The sequence below is a fragment of the Malania oleifera genome, chromosome 13 (genome assembly GCF_029873635.1).
Source record: "Malania oleifera isolate guangnan ecotype guangnan chromosome 13, ASM2987363v1, whole genome shotgun sequence".
Lineage (NCBI taxonomy): Eukaryota > Viridiplantae > Streptophyta > Magnoliopsida > Santalales > Ximeniaceae > Malania > Malania oleifera.
In genome coordinates this window covers 30,884,954-30,901,860 of record NC_080429.1, presented here as the reverse complement: position 1 = coordinate 30,901,860, position 16,907 = coordinate 30,884,954, and the positions used below count along the sequence as shown (strand labels likewise).

Here is a 16,907-nt window from a genome sequence, read left to right as displayed (position 1 = left end):
ACCAATTCATATTAAAGAAACACCCCTAATCATCCTTTACTTAACGTCTTTTTGGTATCACTACCAAAAATTATGAAAACAAAATCCACAAATGAAAATAAAAAATCAGAAATAGAAATTAAAAATTGAAAATCTACAATCTATTTGGTCAATATATCTAAAAATTAAAGAAAAAATTAAAACTTGATTAATAAATATTTATTTTTGTCCTTAAATCAAATAAAAATTACAAAATATGCTTAAAAAAATAAAAGAACAAAGTAATATAAATTTAAATACTATAATAAAAAATTATTATAATTATTTTTCTTAATTATTATATTTTAAAATTCACTTTACAAGAACAATCTTATGTATATGACAATAGAATTATAATAAAAATATTTTGTAAATAGCTTTTGTTATTTTAGTTTGTTTGATGTTTTATGTGTTTTTTTTATTTCAGTTATATTTTGAATTCATATGAACATTTTATTTTAATTTTAGTTTAAAATATGGATAAAATAAATGATTTAATCTAAAAAGTTAATTGCAGATATTAAAACATTCTAATATGTTACCAAAATAACAAAAAATTATAAAAACTAGTTTTCAGTTTTTTCGTAAGTTGAAAATTGTTAGTAGAAATAGGAAACTGATGAGGTAAACAAATTAATCTCCCATTCGGAAGCCCTTAAAAAAATATGTTTATAGCACTTATCACTTTAAAAAAAAGGTACTTATACAAAAAGTGGCATTTAGCTTGTATTACAATAAACATTTATTGCAAAAATTGCTTTTCCAAAACTATTTTTTTGAGAACTATTTAAGTAAATTTTAAGAAACAATCTAATATGACTTTTAGGTCACTTATAAATTACATTGTTCATAGGTGGGGTCAATTTTGTAAATATAAAAAAATTTAGTAGTTATTTATAATTTAAAAAATATGCTAGAAAATAACTATATATTATTTCATTACGTATTATAATATATTAATTATTAATGAAACATAATTCAATTGGTAAATGAAGAAGACATCTATTAACTTAAATTAATATTAAAAATTTAAAATGCTAATTTAATTAATAATATTATTTTAACATTAATTAATATGATAATCATATGTTATTAATAAAATTAAGGATAATATTATTGTTAATAAAAATATAATATTATATAATTTTTGCATAATAAAAATATTTAAATATTAATTAAAAATTATATTTAACATAATTATTAATCAAATTGTTAATTATTTTTAAATATTAATTAAATAGAACAATTAACATAAAATTAGTTAAATTGTTTATTAAAAATTAATTATATATTCTTTTATTATGCATTATAACCTATTAATTATTAATAAAATGTAATTAAATTCTAGAATGAATAAAAAGAACAATCTATAAATTTATATTAACATTAAATCTTAAGAGATAATATTATGAAGATATAGATAGTATTATATGAGACATACCAGGGACTAAGAAAATATTTATAAGAGGAAATATGAATGGACACGTTGGAAGAGATAATAAAAATTATGAGAAGATACATAGAGGATATGAATATGGAGACAAAAATGAGTCTGAGGAGATGATCTTAGACTTCGCTATGTCATAATTTTAGTATAATAAATACTTGTTTTAAGAAGAGAGAAGAACACTTAATAACCTTTAAAAGTGGACAAAATAGAAGTCAAATCGATTTTTTTTAACAAGGAGGGTAGATCGTTTATCATGCAAGGATTGTAAAGTTATTCCAGGTAAAAGTCCAACCACACTACATAAAGTCTTAGTGTTAGATATATGTAATAAAAAATGGAAGAAAAATGATAGAATAAACTAATATAAGAGAACTAGGTAGTGGAACCTAAAAGGAGAAAATATAATAAAATTAAAAGATAAAATGATCAAAATGAGTATTGGACTATAGATGATGGGATAAATACAAATACTCTTTGGGGTAAATTAGCTAACTCTATTAAAAAGATAGCAAAAGAGATTTTAAGTAAATCCCAGGGAATATTCTTAAATAACAAAGAAAGTTGGTGATAGGATACAAAAAGCCATAAAGACAAAAAAGAATTTGGTATAAAATGTGGCAAAAATATAGAAACAGTGATAACTTTGAAAAGTATAAGGAGGCAAGAAAAGATGCAAAAAAGGTCGTTAGTGAAGTTAAATACAAATCATTTAATAATTTGTATGATAGATTAGATACAAAAGTAGGAGAAATTGATATATTTAAACTTGCTAAAGTTAGAGAAAGGAAGAATAAGGACTTAGGAAATATAAAATATATAAAAACTGAGGATGATATTGTCTTGGTTAAGGACAAAGACACTAAAGAAAGATGGCGAAGTTACTTTAGTAAGTTGTTTAATGAAAACTAAATAAAAAGCTTAAACTTAGAATTATTAAATGAGGAAAAGATTAAAAATATAAGACTTATTCGCAGAATTAGAGTTAACGAAGTTAAGTTTGCACTAAAAAAATGAAAAATGAAAAAGCTATGAGACCAGATTACATCCCAATTAAAGTTTGAAAATGCTTAGGTGATAACGGAATTATATGGTTAACTAATTAATTTAATAAAATTATAAAAACTAAGAAAATGTCAGATGAATGGAGGAAAAACACTTTATTACCTATATACAAAAATAAAGGAGATATTCAAATTGTAATAACTATCGTGAAATTAAACTTATGAGTTATACGATGAAACTATGGGAAAAGGTAGTTGAACAAATATTAAGGTTAGAAACGAAGGTCTCAGAAAATAAGTTTGGTTTTATGCCTGAGAGATCTATCACAGAAGTTATATATCTTTTAATAAGATTAATGAAAAAGTTTAGGGAAAAGAAGAGGGACTTGCATATGATACTTATTAACCTTGAGAAAACATATGATAGGATACCTAGGGAAGTTCTATGGTGGGTTTTAGAAATGTGTATGTAGTAGGTATACTGATGTCATTAATGATATGTATGATGGAGTAATGACTAGTGTAAGGACTATAGATGGAGAAACTAGAGAATTTCCAATCACCATAGGTGTACATCAAGGATCTGCTTTGAGTCCTCATCTTTTTGCTTTAGTGATGGACCAATTGACTAAGAGTATTAAAAAGGAGGTTTCATGCATGGTGTATGTTGTTTGTAGATGATATTGTATCAATTGATGAAACTAGGGATGGAGTACATACTGAGTTAGAATTATGGAGAGAAGCTTTGGAATATAAAGGCTTTAGGATAAGTACAAATAAGACAGAATATATGAAATGTAATTTTAGTAATGACAGGAGGAATATTGGAGATAAAGTTAAACTTGATGATGAAGAAATAAATAGTACTTGTAGATTTCGATACCTTGGATCTATTATATAAGTTGAAGGAGAAATTGAAGATGATATAATACATAAAGTTAAAGTAGGTTGGGTAAAATGGAGAAATATTTCAAGTGTTCTCTGTGATCGAAGAATACCCTTAAAATTGAAAGGGATGTTTTAAGGATAACTATAAGACCAGCTATGCTATATGGATCAGGATGTTGGGCGACAAAGAAACATAATATTTAAAAAGTAAAAAAGTTGTTGAGATGAGAATGCTTAGATGAATGAGTGCTATAACATTGAAAGATAAATTAAGGAATGAATACATATCGTGGTAAGTTAGGTATTAATATCCGTCCAGTCCAACATCGTCTCTGTGAGCAGTTCTAAAGTCAATATAAGATTCTCTTAGCTCTCTCTCCTCGATACCTAGGTTTTGAGGATGAGTTCTCTAACATGGTATCAAAGCTAGGCCTTGGGCTACTTAACTCCTCTGTAGGCTGGATTTCTCCTCACCTCATTCCCCCCTATGAGCTCTCGTGGCCTCATTTCCCCTATGGGCTCGAGGGGGAATATTAATGTCTGTCTAGTTCCATATCGTTTCTGTGAACAGTTCCAAAACTAGTATAAGATCCTCTTAACTCTCTCTCCTCGATACCTAGGTTTTGAGGATGAGTTCTCTAACATTAGGTATAACTCATATAGAAGATAAGAGAAGGGAGGGACGACTCAGATGATATGGACACTTACAACGTAGGCCGCATAGTGCACTGGTGAGGAAGAGTGAGTTAGTTACTATAGGATGAAGTAGAAGGGGTAGGGGTAGACCTAAAATAACTTGGGAGGAGATAGTGAGTAAGGATTTAATATCCCTAAATCAGTCAAAAGAAATGGTCCATTAAGGCTTGGTTATGTTGTTGTTGTATTAAATAGACTAAAAATTTTAATTTAGTTATTAATAATATTTTAAACATAAATTAATGTGATAATCATATGTTATAAATATATATTAATAATAAGATTATTGTTAATTAATAAATAACATTATATTATTTTAGTTAATAGAAAATATTTCATTTTTAATTATAAAATTAAATAAATGAAATCCTTATGTTCATTTATGCCTAACATTGAATAAATTATTATTATTATTATTATTTAAATTTTTAAGTATAAAAATATTAATATTTTACCTGAAATATACTTAAATAGCATATTAATTATTATAGTTCAATTATAGATTGAACAAGAATGTTTATTAATTTAAATTAACATTAAATACATTAAAATTTCAAATTTAATTAATAAATTTATTTTTATCATAATTTAATGTGCCAGTAATATGTTATAAATATACATTAATACTAAGATTATTATTAATTAAATATAATAATCTTATATTAGTTGTAATAGAAAAAATTTAAATTTTTTTATAAATAATTAAAATAATTATTAATGAAATATTAATTAAAAAATATTAATATTTTAAATTTAAAATATGTTTAAAAATAATCATATAGTACCTACCCTATATAAAAGTAAGTATCCAAATATCTCTTATTTTAAACACAACCGAACACCACTTATAACTTTCAATACTTTTGCACTTCAACAATTATTATCAATACTTATTAACTTTAACATTTTTTCTTAAAAACACTTTTACATAAGTGGTTCTAAACACGCTTTCATAATATGTTTCTTCATTATGTAGAAATAAAACTTAAAAATAGAAACGAACATGCTCTTAATTTCCATCATATTTGTCTGCATTGATGAATAATTTTTCCTTGGATTTTGCATTTATGAAACCAATTAATAACAGTCCCACAAAAAAAATGGTGCTCAAAGAAAACTTAAATGACTTTCCTTATAAATTTCTCGGCCTGTGAGTTATAAATTCTCGGAGAGCAAACAACATCCATGCATATCTGCACTATCGCAAACATGAAGACTTCATCCCCTCTCCTCGTCCTCCTTGTATTTATCTTCCTCGCTTCTAGTACTCCGGGTAATCTCATTTTCTATATATCATTCTATGCATCCATGCTTGACATTCGTTGCACGTAATTGTCAGTGTATATGTAGACATGTATGTGTGTGTCTGTGTGTCTGTGTGTGTTGTGCTTTTAGTTTTTTTTTCCTTCTCATGGTTCAATATTTTCTTATCAGTGTTTGGAATCAAGGAATAATTCAATATTTTCTTGTTAATGTTTGGAACCAGGGAATGTAGCTCAAACCGACTGCGCCGTCATACACCCCTTACCGAATTGCAGTCATTCTTCATGCACTTCCTACTGCTTTTTTAATGGTGTTGGTAATCACCATCTTGGCAGATGTCTCGCCAACGGAAACTGTTGTTGTTATTGATTGAAGAAAATGTTTTGAGGTTCAAATAAGAATTAATAAAAGAGATGGACTGGGCAATAATATAATTCGAAAAAATAGATTTCTTCATAGCTCATTCTGAATCAAAGAAAATTGTTTGGTTCTTGTGTGGTGTGTGTGTGTGTGTGAGTGTGATCTTCATGATCGCATAGTATATGTGTATCTACCCAAAAATAACTAATTAAGAATTATATTCTAATTCATGAATATAGGCGTATAAGTACGAAAAATTATATAAAGGACCTCCCTCTCCGCGTGTCCGAGTGTTTGTTTCCTAAATTATACACTTATTAAAAGCGGGTTTCCCTCTAATAGTAATAAATGTAGGGCCAATTTGCTACATGTCTAACATTTAAAATATAAACACACGAACACATGGAGGGGAAGGTCCCATGCATAGTTTCCCATATAAGTACAAAAATTATGAATCTTTAATGGTTAATGAAAAGCTTCCCAAGGTACAAAATGAAAGCTTCAGTTTCATCGTGGATGCCCATAACTAGGCATATTGTATCTAACCTCTAGTTTAACAAAACTATGGTCGTCACTAGTGTAGATAAAATTTTTTTTTCTTTTTTCCTAACTATGAGAAAATAGTTGGAGGATTTTTTTTCCCGTCCCACATTTAATATATTTCTTACGTTTGCTTGATTATATATTTTGAAGAAAAAAATACTTGTAGCATTAAAGTTCGTAAAGTATCATGGAGTGAATTAATGACATATCACCATCTATCTCAAAGGATGGATATGATGATGCATTGGATTGCTCAATATAAGTGTAGTAAAATGATGTCACATTAAGTTGTGTTAGTGACTTTTGACATGCTGTCAAGTTATTATTTTAGTTTCACTTTCATATCATATGTATAATATGGGAGAGCTAAAGGGTTTACTTTCCTATTTGGAAGGAACAAATACTCATTATGTTTAGACTTAGATCTATTCTCCATGCTTACTTAACGGTTAAGGAAAAATCTCACAAGATACACTAGAAGAATGGAGATATGAAGGTTCACCAAAATCATGAATCTCTTTAATTAATATATCACATTTAATTAAGGTACATTTACTTTGGATGAAGGAAAACACAATATGCATGCATTTATGACTCTTAAACATCTTGAATAAGAACTAATAGATGAGATAAATCCTCTTTAAAAATAAATAAAATAAAAGAGATGGATCGAGCAATGTAATTTGGAAAAATAATTTTTTTTCATATTTCCTTACAAATCCCCTCACTCCCCCCCCCCCTCTCTCTCCCACACACACACACACACACATACAAACAGTACAAAAAATAAGAATTCACAATAATAGAGTGACACCCCCATCATGTTTTGAGGGTTGGGATAAAATTGAAAATTTGTAATCCTTCTCATATTCTCGATATCTCCAAAATAAAAATTTAAGGCCTTTAACATTTAAGTCTTATGTGAATTTATTTGGCACTGCTGAAGCGAAGGTATTATTGGCAACACATGTGTGATGACATGGTTGATTATACTCGAACTTGTCTCACCTGCCAACAAGACAAGGCGGAGCGGAAGATGATTGCGGAATATTGGAGCCCTTACCATTACCAACTAGACTGTGGGAGAGTGTCTTGCTGAACTTCATCACCATCCTACCTAGAGTAGGAGATGTAGGGTCTATACTCTTTGTTGTAGAGAGGTTTTTGAAGTATGATACTTTCATACCCACACTACAACACTATTTGGCAGAGGAGACAACACAACTATTCTTTAAACATGTTGTAAATTATTGGGGTGTTCCTAAATAGCATTAGTGACCGAGACTCAAGATTCATTGGAAACTTCTTAACAGAACTTTTTAGAATCCTAAATTCACAACTTGACATCTTTTCAAGTTATCATCCACAGCTAGATGGACAAACGGAGAGATTTAATGAGTCACTAGAAAAGTACTTGCACCCTTTTGCCAATGCCAACCAAAAGAATTGGATGCAACTACTTGATTTGGGTCTGTTTTGTTTCAATGCCCAAAAGAACTTAACAACCAATAAAAGTCCTTTTGAGCTTGTTATAAGCCAATAACCACTACTACCTCACATAATGGATGAGCCATACATAGGAAAGAGCCCCAGAGCATACATCTTCACCAAAGAATGAGATAGAATGTAGAGATTGTCCAGGCTACTTGGTGAAAACTTTAAACTGGATGAAGAAGTGGGCATATTGTAACAACCTAGAGAATTTTAACTATTTAAAATAATAATAAAGATAATAAAAGGAAAAAGTGAAAATGGAAGAAAGGAAAAAGAAATTGTGAAGGGTAAATAAGCGGGTGCTCGTCGATGAGCGGAATTTTCTCGTCGATGAGATATCGCATGATCCTCGTTGCCGAGTATGCATGTCTCATCGACGAGGATTAACCGAGAGAGTTGAGATGTTGTGAAACTCGTCGACGAGTTCACGGCCTTGTCAACGAGTGTTCTTCAGTGGTTCGTCGATGAGTCCACGTGGCAAAGACAAGTATATAAGGATCTAAGGTAGCTTCTATGCGAAGGAAATTATTTTTCCTTCATTTTTCTCTCTCTCTAAACTCATCTCTCTCCCTTCTCTCTAAGAATCCGAACCGGATTCAACCCAAAACGACGATCAAAGGTTGCTATGGTGTTCTAGGGAAGATTCTCTACACATCTAGCAGATCAGTTTTCTAAACTAGGCTTTTTGGGAAACATCCCAAAATCAAGGTGAGTGAATTATTTTGAAATTTTCTTAAAAAATATTGTTATATGTAGCTTAGGAAGTATTAAATAGGTATTTTTCTAGGATTTGAATAAGTTTGGGTTTTTGAAATATAGGGTCCGGGTGAGCATCACAGGCATCAGTTTGGGATTCCTGTTGACGTAATTCAAGAATTCAGGTAAAGGGAAATTATATATTAAATCAGGTTTTTCTTGAATTAATTAAAAATGGACTATGTTATATATATGTATATAAGTTTTCATGTGGGTATAAAATGTCAACCATGTAAATTATGTTTTCTAAGCTTAGCATTGTGTATTTAGCTATGTATATGTGAAAATGAACTGATGAAAGTGGAAAATATTTTCAGGATAATTATGTAAGAAATGAAGGTATATTTTCAGTATATAAAAGTTAAATGTTGGTTGTCTTACTTTACAGGCAATGTATGAATTTTACTGCTAAATTGTGTGGTATAAGTGGATAGTAATGTTGTGTAAACAAATGTTATATGTATGATATGCAGGCTATGTAAGAAATGCATTGTTAATGAAATGTTATAAGGACTACTTTGCTTGTTTTTGATAATGCAACCATGTAGACAATGATAACTAAAAGCGGTTGTAGACTAATTGATGACAGGTAGAAGGAGTTGTGTTAGCAGATTTTAGCACATATCTATGTGGACTAACTGATGTACAACTAAAAGGAGCTGTAGTACGAATGAATGAAATGAAATGGAAATGTGAATGAAATGGATATGAAATATGAAACGTGAACGATGTAAAATGTGAAAGGTTACATAAAATGAAATGTTATGAAATGTTAATGTTATGAACATGAACAGTTATGGATGGTTGAATAATGACAGACAGAATAATGTATTATGGAATTATCAGTATTTATGCTAGTAGAACATGTTACGTTAGGACGGAGCAAACTCTTCGCCTAGGGGCTCATTGAGAAAGGCGAGTGCACTAATAGTATCAGATGTAGCAGTAGGTTGCATAACGCACTAGGGTAGGGGGGAAACTATTCGTATAGGCGGGTAGATTTCCCTATTCTCGGGGGCCATATGAATTGTGTGAGTACGAGATCAATCTATCACTTGAGGGCTTATTGAGTAAGGTGAGTGTCCTAGTATGCTTCAATTGTGACCTTTGGGTTGCCTAATGTATCAAAGCAGAGGGGTGCTACTTGTATGGGCGGGTAATCACCCTTATCCTTAGGTAGTCTCATGGGTAAATACTTTGCATGTGCATTATTAGGTTTATAAAATGATTTTAGAATTTATGTTAATGGTTTGCAAATGATATTAATTTGTTATTTATGAATCTTATGTTGGCCACATGCTATTTTAATATATATTATTTCTTCCCTTACTGAAATGTGTCTCACTCGAATACAAATTTATCTTTTTTAGGACCTCCGCGTGATCGAGCTTAGAGAGCTCGAGGTTGATATAACTTTTGGGGTTATAGATAGAGTAAGGGTATAAACATTTTGATAATATTTTGGGATGTATATAAGTTATGTTTTATGTTTTTATGTTTTAAGTCTTCTGTGATATAGATGGTTGTGGAACATACTGATGTTTGTGAATACTAAATGTTTTTGGAGATATGTGTATATATGAGAATACAGGTAATGATTAGTTATTTTAGATTATAGATAGAAATAGGAAACTCTAGTATTTATTTTTATGATTGAGGATCATAGTTATGTTTTCCACTACATGGTATTTATTTATGGATTTTTAGGACTTAATCAAGTATAACACACCAAACTAGGTTTGAGGGTTCGGCGTTACACACATCATGGGAGAAGATCATTACACCTCAACTTGGGTGACTTGGTGCTTGTTAAGCTTAATTCTAAATAGATCAGGTCTTTACAAAGTTGAGATAGCAGACTACTTCACAAATATGAAGGACCAGTCCCTATCTTGGCCAAAGTTAGGAAGGCCTTTTACAAGATTAACCCTCCGGCTTAGATGAAAGTGCATCTCATATTTCACAGCAACTACCTCAAGTTATCCAACGCTGGCATCAAAAATCCAAGTAAAAGTCAGTCAACTAAAACATTAGTGAATATAGTGCAATGTAATAGATGAGAAGTTGAAGTCATCCTTGTAGACAGAGACTTCACATCCTCAAAGAAGAAGCGGGATAAGTTCTTAGTGAATTGGAAAGGCCTTGGAGATAAAGAAATCACATGGATTTCTACGAAAGGTATGCAACCATTCATGGAAAAATTTAAAAAGTTCTTAGGGTCAAAGTCTACAAGGACGTTGAGTGCATAAGTGAGGGAGCATCATGAGCCAAACTTGCTTAGGTCATTATGCTTGCCGATTACAAATTGTCTAATGTGAATGGAATGGGTTACATATATATATACATAGGTTTATTTTTCAATGATAGTTCTTGTAAAGCCCCAAACCCTAAAATGGGATCCGGAGTGTTATTTGAAATATATCTCTGATACCACCTTGTGATGCCCCAAACCCGCTAAGTCGGGCCCGGGTGCCACGTGTTCCATTACCTGTACCTGGCTCTAAATCAGTTACATAGTGGAAATAATAACAATTCCTCAATAATATACCAGAGTTTCTACATCAATATAACCTCAAAAGTATAAACCAACATCCAGTATTCACAAATACTCACAACTCTGAAAACACAAATATATTACAACCCCAAAAATTATAACCAAAGTTTATAACCTCTCTCTCTATCAAAATGCTATACCAGCCTCGAGCTCACTAAACTCGATCACGCAAAGGTCCTGAAAAGATAGAATTTGTATCGGTCGAGACACATCCCAATAAGGATGGAATACATTAAATAAGTGTATGGCTAACATGAGGTTTGTGTACAATATATATATTCATTGTTTTCAAATGGAACCATAATATGAAATCATTATATGTTCCTACTCAAACGCATGTAAGGTATTTTACCAACGAGAGTTCCCAAGGATTTGGAGTGATTACCCACCCATACAAGTAGCACCCCCCCCTACTCTGATACCTTAAGCAACCTACAGTCACAACTGAAGCATATCAGAGCAATTACCTTACTCAGTAAGCCCTCAAGTGGTTAGTTTATCTCATACTCACACATTCACACCAAGGTTTACTCGCAGAATTTCCCAAAAATGGGGAAGATCATCCACTCGTACAAGTAACTTCCCTCTGCCCTAATACGTTATGCAACCCAGTAGGGTTACATCTGATACCTATTAGGGCACTCGTCTTTCTCAGCAAACCCTCGGGCGGAGTGTATATTTCACCTTAAATACATACTATAATACAATATGTAATACGTTTCTTTCTTTACTCTATATCTATTATCTCTATATTATTCACTTCACATTTCACATTTCACATTCACATTCATATTCTACATTTCTCATTTGTATATTCATGTCTACTTTCACATATTCTGTTTTCATATCATTCTCGTATGCTATTCTTATATCTATTGTTCTCATATCTGCTATTCTCGTATTTTTTGTTTTCATATTATCAATGGTTAAAATAATAATTATGCATTTAGAACTCTCTATACCGATGGAAAAATCATAGTCATGTTTCCGCCCCATGACGAGTTGTGCAGCCCGAACGCTAGACTTAACCTTGGTCGGCCCTCCAGAGTTAAATCAATCACATTCTCCAGTCTATAGGTCAAATTGGTTGTTCCCATACTGGTCAAGACCCCAGGGGGACCCTACCCTTCCCAACATAATCAACCATCTTGTCTCCACACTCTCTCTAAGATGTGTGGGTGCACTAGCGCTACCAAAAATACCCGCAACAGTACTATGCCTATTCTAGTCCATTGGAGTTCTCAAACCATACATTGTAATTTAACATTCTCAAACATATGCAGATCACATTTTAATTCTCAATGTATTTCCAGTATTTCCTGCATCTCATACATATATCATAGTTTAACACAATAACTTCATTTACTGATGCCACACAATTTAACAACATATTTTATACGTTTACGGTAAAATAAGCCAACCCACATTCATCATTCATATACTAAAAATATTTAATTTCTTACGCAATTTATCCAAAAAATATGTCATTTTAACTTTCCATTTTCACAAATAATATCTACTTACATAGCCATTGGCTCAAAAAGTTACACAATTCAAACGATCGGCTTTTCAGAACCACGTAAAAATCATATACATATACACATAAAATTTCCATTTTTCACTGGTTATTTTTTCAAAAATCCTAGTTTAAAATATTCCCCTTACATGATTTCTTGAACTAGGCCAACAGAGACCTCAAAACGATATCTGCAGCGCTCACCCAAACTCTGATTCAATAACCCTAAATAAAATATTATTTTAACATTTCCTAAGCCCATAAATTTCAAATAACAATTAAACTCCTGAAAATAACCAATTTCCTTAATTCCCTAAATCCCACACTCACTTTGGAGTGGTGCTTAGGACCCCCAAATTAAGAATTTACTCTAACCAAAATGACGACTATCGAGACTACAACCCCGTGGTGGTGCTCAATCATAGATTTAACTGAAGATTTAAGGAGAAATTAAGGAAAGAGAGGGAGTATACCTTTCCCCAGGAGTAGTGCCGACGTCACTCCCACGACAAATCCGCTCCAGTAGGAATGTCGGTGGTGGAGATAGGAAACCAGTGGTATCTTCAGTTTTCCAATCGACCGAATATTGACCGAAAAAATGATGAGAGAGAGATGAGAGTGGCGATGAGAGAGAGAGACGTGTGGAGAGACTGAAAGAGAAACAGAGAGTAATGTCTCTGTAAATTTTTTTTTCAGGATGCTTAGTAGTTAAGTTTCCTATATACATATATATATATTTATAAATAATATAACCTTACCTTTAATTAATTCAGCTTAATAATATTTATTTAATTAATTAATATTAAATAATTAATATTTATTTTTTATTTTTTTTAGGATCACTACATTCTCCCCTCCTTAAAAAAATTTCGTCCTCAAAATTCGCTACACAATCATTTTTCACATTTCTAAAATTTATCAACTAACTATATTTCATACAATCTAGTATATATAGCTTCATATAAACTTCTGCATCATCTACAATTAAATAAAATCATTATTTATCTTAAACATAAACTCGTACATGCGCCCTTAGTAATATCTGCCTCAGTTGGGATCATCGAGTACACTCGTGCTGGACCACCTCCACCTCGGGGTACTTGTTGATTTCCCCTAATATGGTTTGGTATAAGTGCAATAGGCAACAGTTCATGACAGTTCCTCCTAATGTGCCCCGATTTACCGCACCTATAGCAGTTAGGAGTCTCGATCTGGCAATCACCCCTATGTCTCTTATTACATCTCTAACATAAAGAGTAAGAAAGACTATCCTAATAACCATAATAAACCCGATCTCCCGTCTCCTACCTCAGGCCCACAGTATCCTTCCCTTTCTTCCACGATCCCTGACTACCCTCAGGTTGAAAGCTGGATATGATACTTATTGACCTTGAGAAAGCATATGATAAGATACCTAAGGAAGTTCTATGGTGGGTTTTAGAAAAAAAAAAAAATGTGTATGTAGTAGGTATACTGATGTCATTAAAGATATGTATGATGGAGTAATGACTAGAGTAAGGCCTATAGATGGAGAAATTAGAGAATTTCCAATTACCATAAGTGTACATCAAGGATTTGCTTTGAGTCCTTATTTTTTTTGTTTTAGTGATGAACCAATTGACTAAGAGTATTCAAAAGGAGGTTTCATGCATGGTGTATGTTGTTTGCAGATGATATTGTATTAATTGATGAAACTAGGGATAGAGTACAGACTGAGTTAGAATTATGGAGAGAAGCTTTGGAATCTAAAGGCTTTAGGATAAGTAGAAATAAGACAGAATATATGTAATGTAATTTTAGTAATGACAGGAGGAATATTGGAGACAAAGTTAAACTTAATGATGAATAAATAAATAGTACTTGTAGATTTCGATACCTTGGATCTATTATGCAAGTTGGAGGAGAAATTGAAGATGATATAATGCATAGAGTTAAAGTAGGTTGGGTAAAATGGAGAAATATTTCAAGTGTCCTCTGTGATCGAAGAATACCCTTAAAATTGAAAGGGATGTTTTAAGGATAGCTATAAGACCAGCTATGTTATATGGATCAGGATGTTGGGTGACAAAGAAACATAATATTCAAAAAGTAAAAAAGTTGTTGAGATGAGAATGTTTAGATGGATGAGTGGTATAACATTGAAAGATAAATTAAGGAATGAATACATATCACGGTAAGTTAGGTATTAAAGTCCCATATCGTCTCTATGAGTAGTTCCAAAACCAGTATAAAATCCTCTTAGCTCTCTCTCCTTGATACATTGGTTTTGAGGATGAGTTCTCTAACCAGGTATCAGAGCTGGGTCTTGGGCTGCTTAGCTCCTCCGTGGGCTGGACTTCTCCTCGTCTCATTTCCCCCCCTGGGCTCTCATGGCCTCATTTACCCCATAGGCTCGAGGGAGAGTATTAATGTCCATCCAGTCCCACATCGCCTCTATGAGCAGTTCCAAAGCCAGTATAAGATCATCTTAACTCTCTCTCCTTGATACCTAAGTTTAGAGAACCTCTCATGGCCTCATTTACCCCATGGGCTCGAGGGAGAGTATTAATGTCCGTCCAGTCCCACATCGCCTCTATGAGCAGTTCCAAAGCCAATATAAGATCATCTTAACTCTCTCTCCTTAATACCTAAGTTTTGAGGACGGGTTCTCTAACATTAGGTATAACTTATATAGAAGATAAGATAAGGGAGGGACGACTCAGATAGTATGGACACTTACAACGTAGGTCGCATAGTGCACCGGTGAGAAAGAGTGAGTTAGTTACTATGGGATGCAATAGAAGGGGTAGAGGTAGACATAAAATAACTTGGGAGGAGATAGTGAGTAAGAATTTAGTATCCCTGAATCAGTCAAAAGAAATTGCCCATGATCGCATAATTTGGCAGAAAAAGAATTCATATAGTCGACATCACCTAGTGGGACTTAAGGCTTGGTTTCATTGTTGTTGTTGTCGTATTAAATAGACTAAAAATTTTAATTTAGTTATTAATACTATTTTAAACATAAATTAATATAATAATCATATGTTATAAATATATATTAATAACAAGATTATTGTTAATTAATAAATAACATTATATTATTTTAGTCAATAGAAAATATTAAATTTTTAATTATAAAATTAAATAAACGAAATCCTTATTCTCATTTATGCCTAACATTGAATAAATTTTTATTATTTATATTTTTAAGTATAAATATATTAATATTTTACCTAAAATATATTTAAAAACCATATTAATTATTATAGTTCAATTATAGATTGAACAAGAATGTTTATTAATTTAAATTAACATTAAATACATTCAAATTTCAAATTTAATTAATAAATTTATTTTTATCATAATTTAATGTGCCAGCAATATGTTATAAATATACATTAATAACAAGATTATTAATAATTAAATATAATAATCTTATATTAGCTGTAATAGAAAATATAACAAGCTTTCATTTATGAAACCAATTAATATCATTCCCACAAAAAATGGTGCTCAAAGAAAACTTAAATGACTTTCCTTATAAATTTCTTGGCCCGTGAGTTATAAATTCTCGGAGAGCAAACAACATCCATGCATATCTGCACTATCGCAAACATGAAGACTTCATCCCCTCTCCTCGTCCTCCTTGTGTTTATCTTCCTCGCTTCTAGTACTCCGGGTAATCTCATTTTCTATATATCATTCTATGCATCCATGCTTGACATTCGTTGCACGTAATTGTCAGTGTATATGTAGACATGTATGTGTGTGTCTGTGTGTGTTGTGCTTTTAGTTTTTTTTTTCCTTCTCATGGTTCAATATTTTCTTATCAGTGTTTGGAATCAAGGAATAATTCAATGTTTTCTTGTTAATGTTTGGAACCAGGGAATGTAGCTCAAAGCGACTGCCTCATCATACACCCCTTACCGAATTGCAGTCATTCTTCATGCAACTCCTACTGCTTTTTTAAACTTGTTGGTATTCAACATCTTGGCAGATGTCTCGCCAACGGAAACTGTTGTTGTTATTGATTGAAGAAAATGTTTTGATGTTCAAATAAGAATTAATAAAAGAGATGGACTGGGCAATAATATAATTCGAAAAAATAGATTTCTTCATAGCTCATTCTGAATCAAAGAAAATTGTTTGGTTCTTGTGTGTGTGTGTGTGTGTGTGTGTGTGTGTGATCTTCATGATCACATAGGATATGTGTATCTACCCAAAATAACTAATTAAGAATTATATTCTAATTCATGAATATAGGCGTATAAGTACGAGAAATTATATGAAGGACCTTCCTCTCCATGTGTCCGAGTGTTTGTTTCCTTAAATTATACACTTATTAAAAGTGGGTTTCCCTCTTATAGTAATAAATGTAGGACCAAT

At 31.5% G+C, this 16,907-nt stretch overlaps 2 long non-coding RNA genes across 2 annotated transcripts; both read left to right on the top strand.

Moving 5' to 3' along the window:
- Positions 1–5,199: 5,199 nt before the first annotated feature.
- Positions 5,200–5,796, top strand: LOC131146144 (uncharacterized). Its single transcript, XR_009134233.1, has 2 exons — positions 5,200–5,326; positions 5,540–5,796. It is a non-coding gene; the product is annotated as an uncharacterized LOC131146144 (long non-coding RNA).
- A 10,249-nt stretch (positions 5,797–16,045) lies between these two features.
- On the top strand, positions 16,046–16,663 carry LOC131146143 (uncharacterized). Its single transcript, XR_009134232.1, has 2 exons — positions 16,046–16,200; positions 16,407–16,663. It is a non-coding gene; the product is annotated as an uncharacterized LOC131146143 (long non-coding RNA).
- Positions 16,664–16,907: the final 244 nt, after the last annotated feature.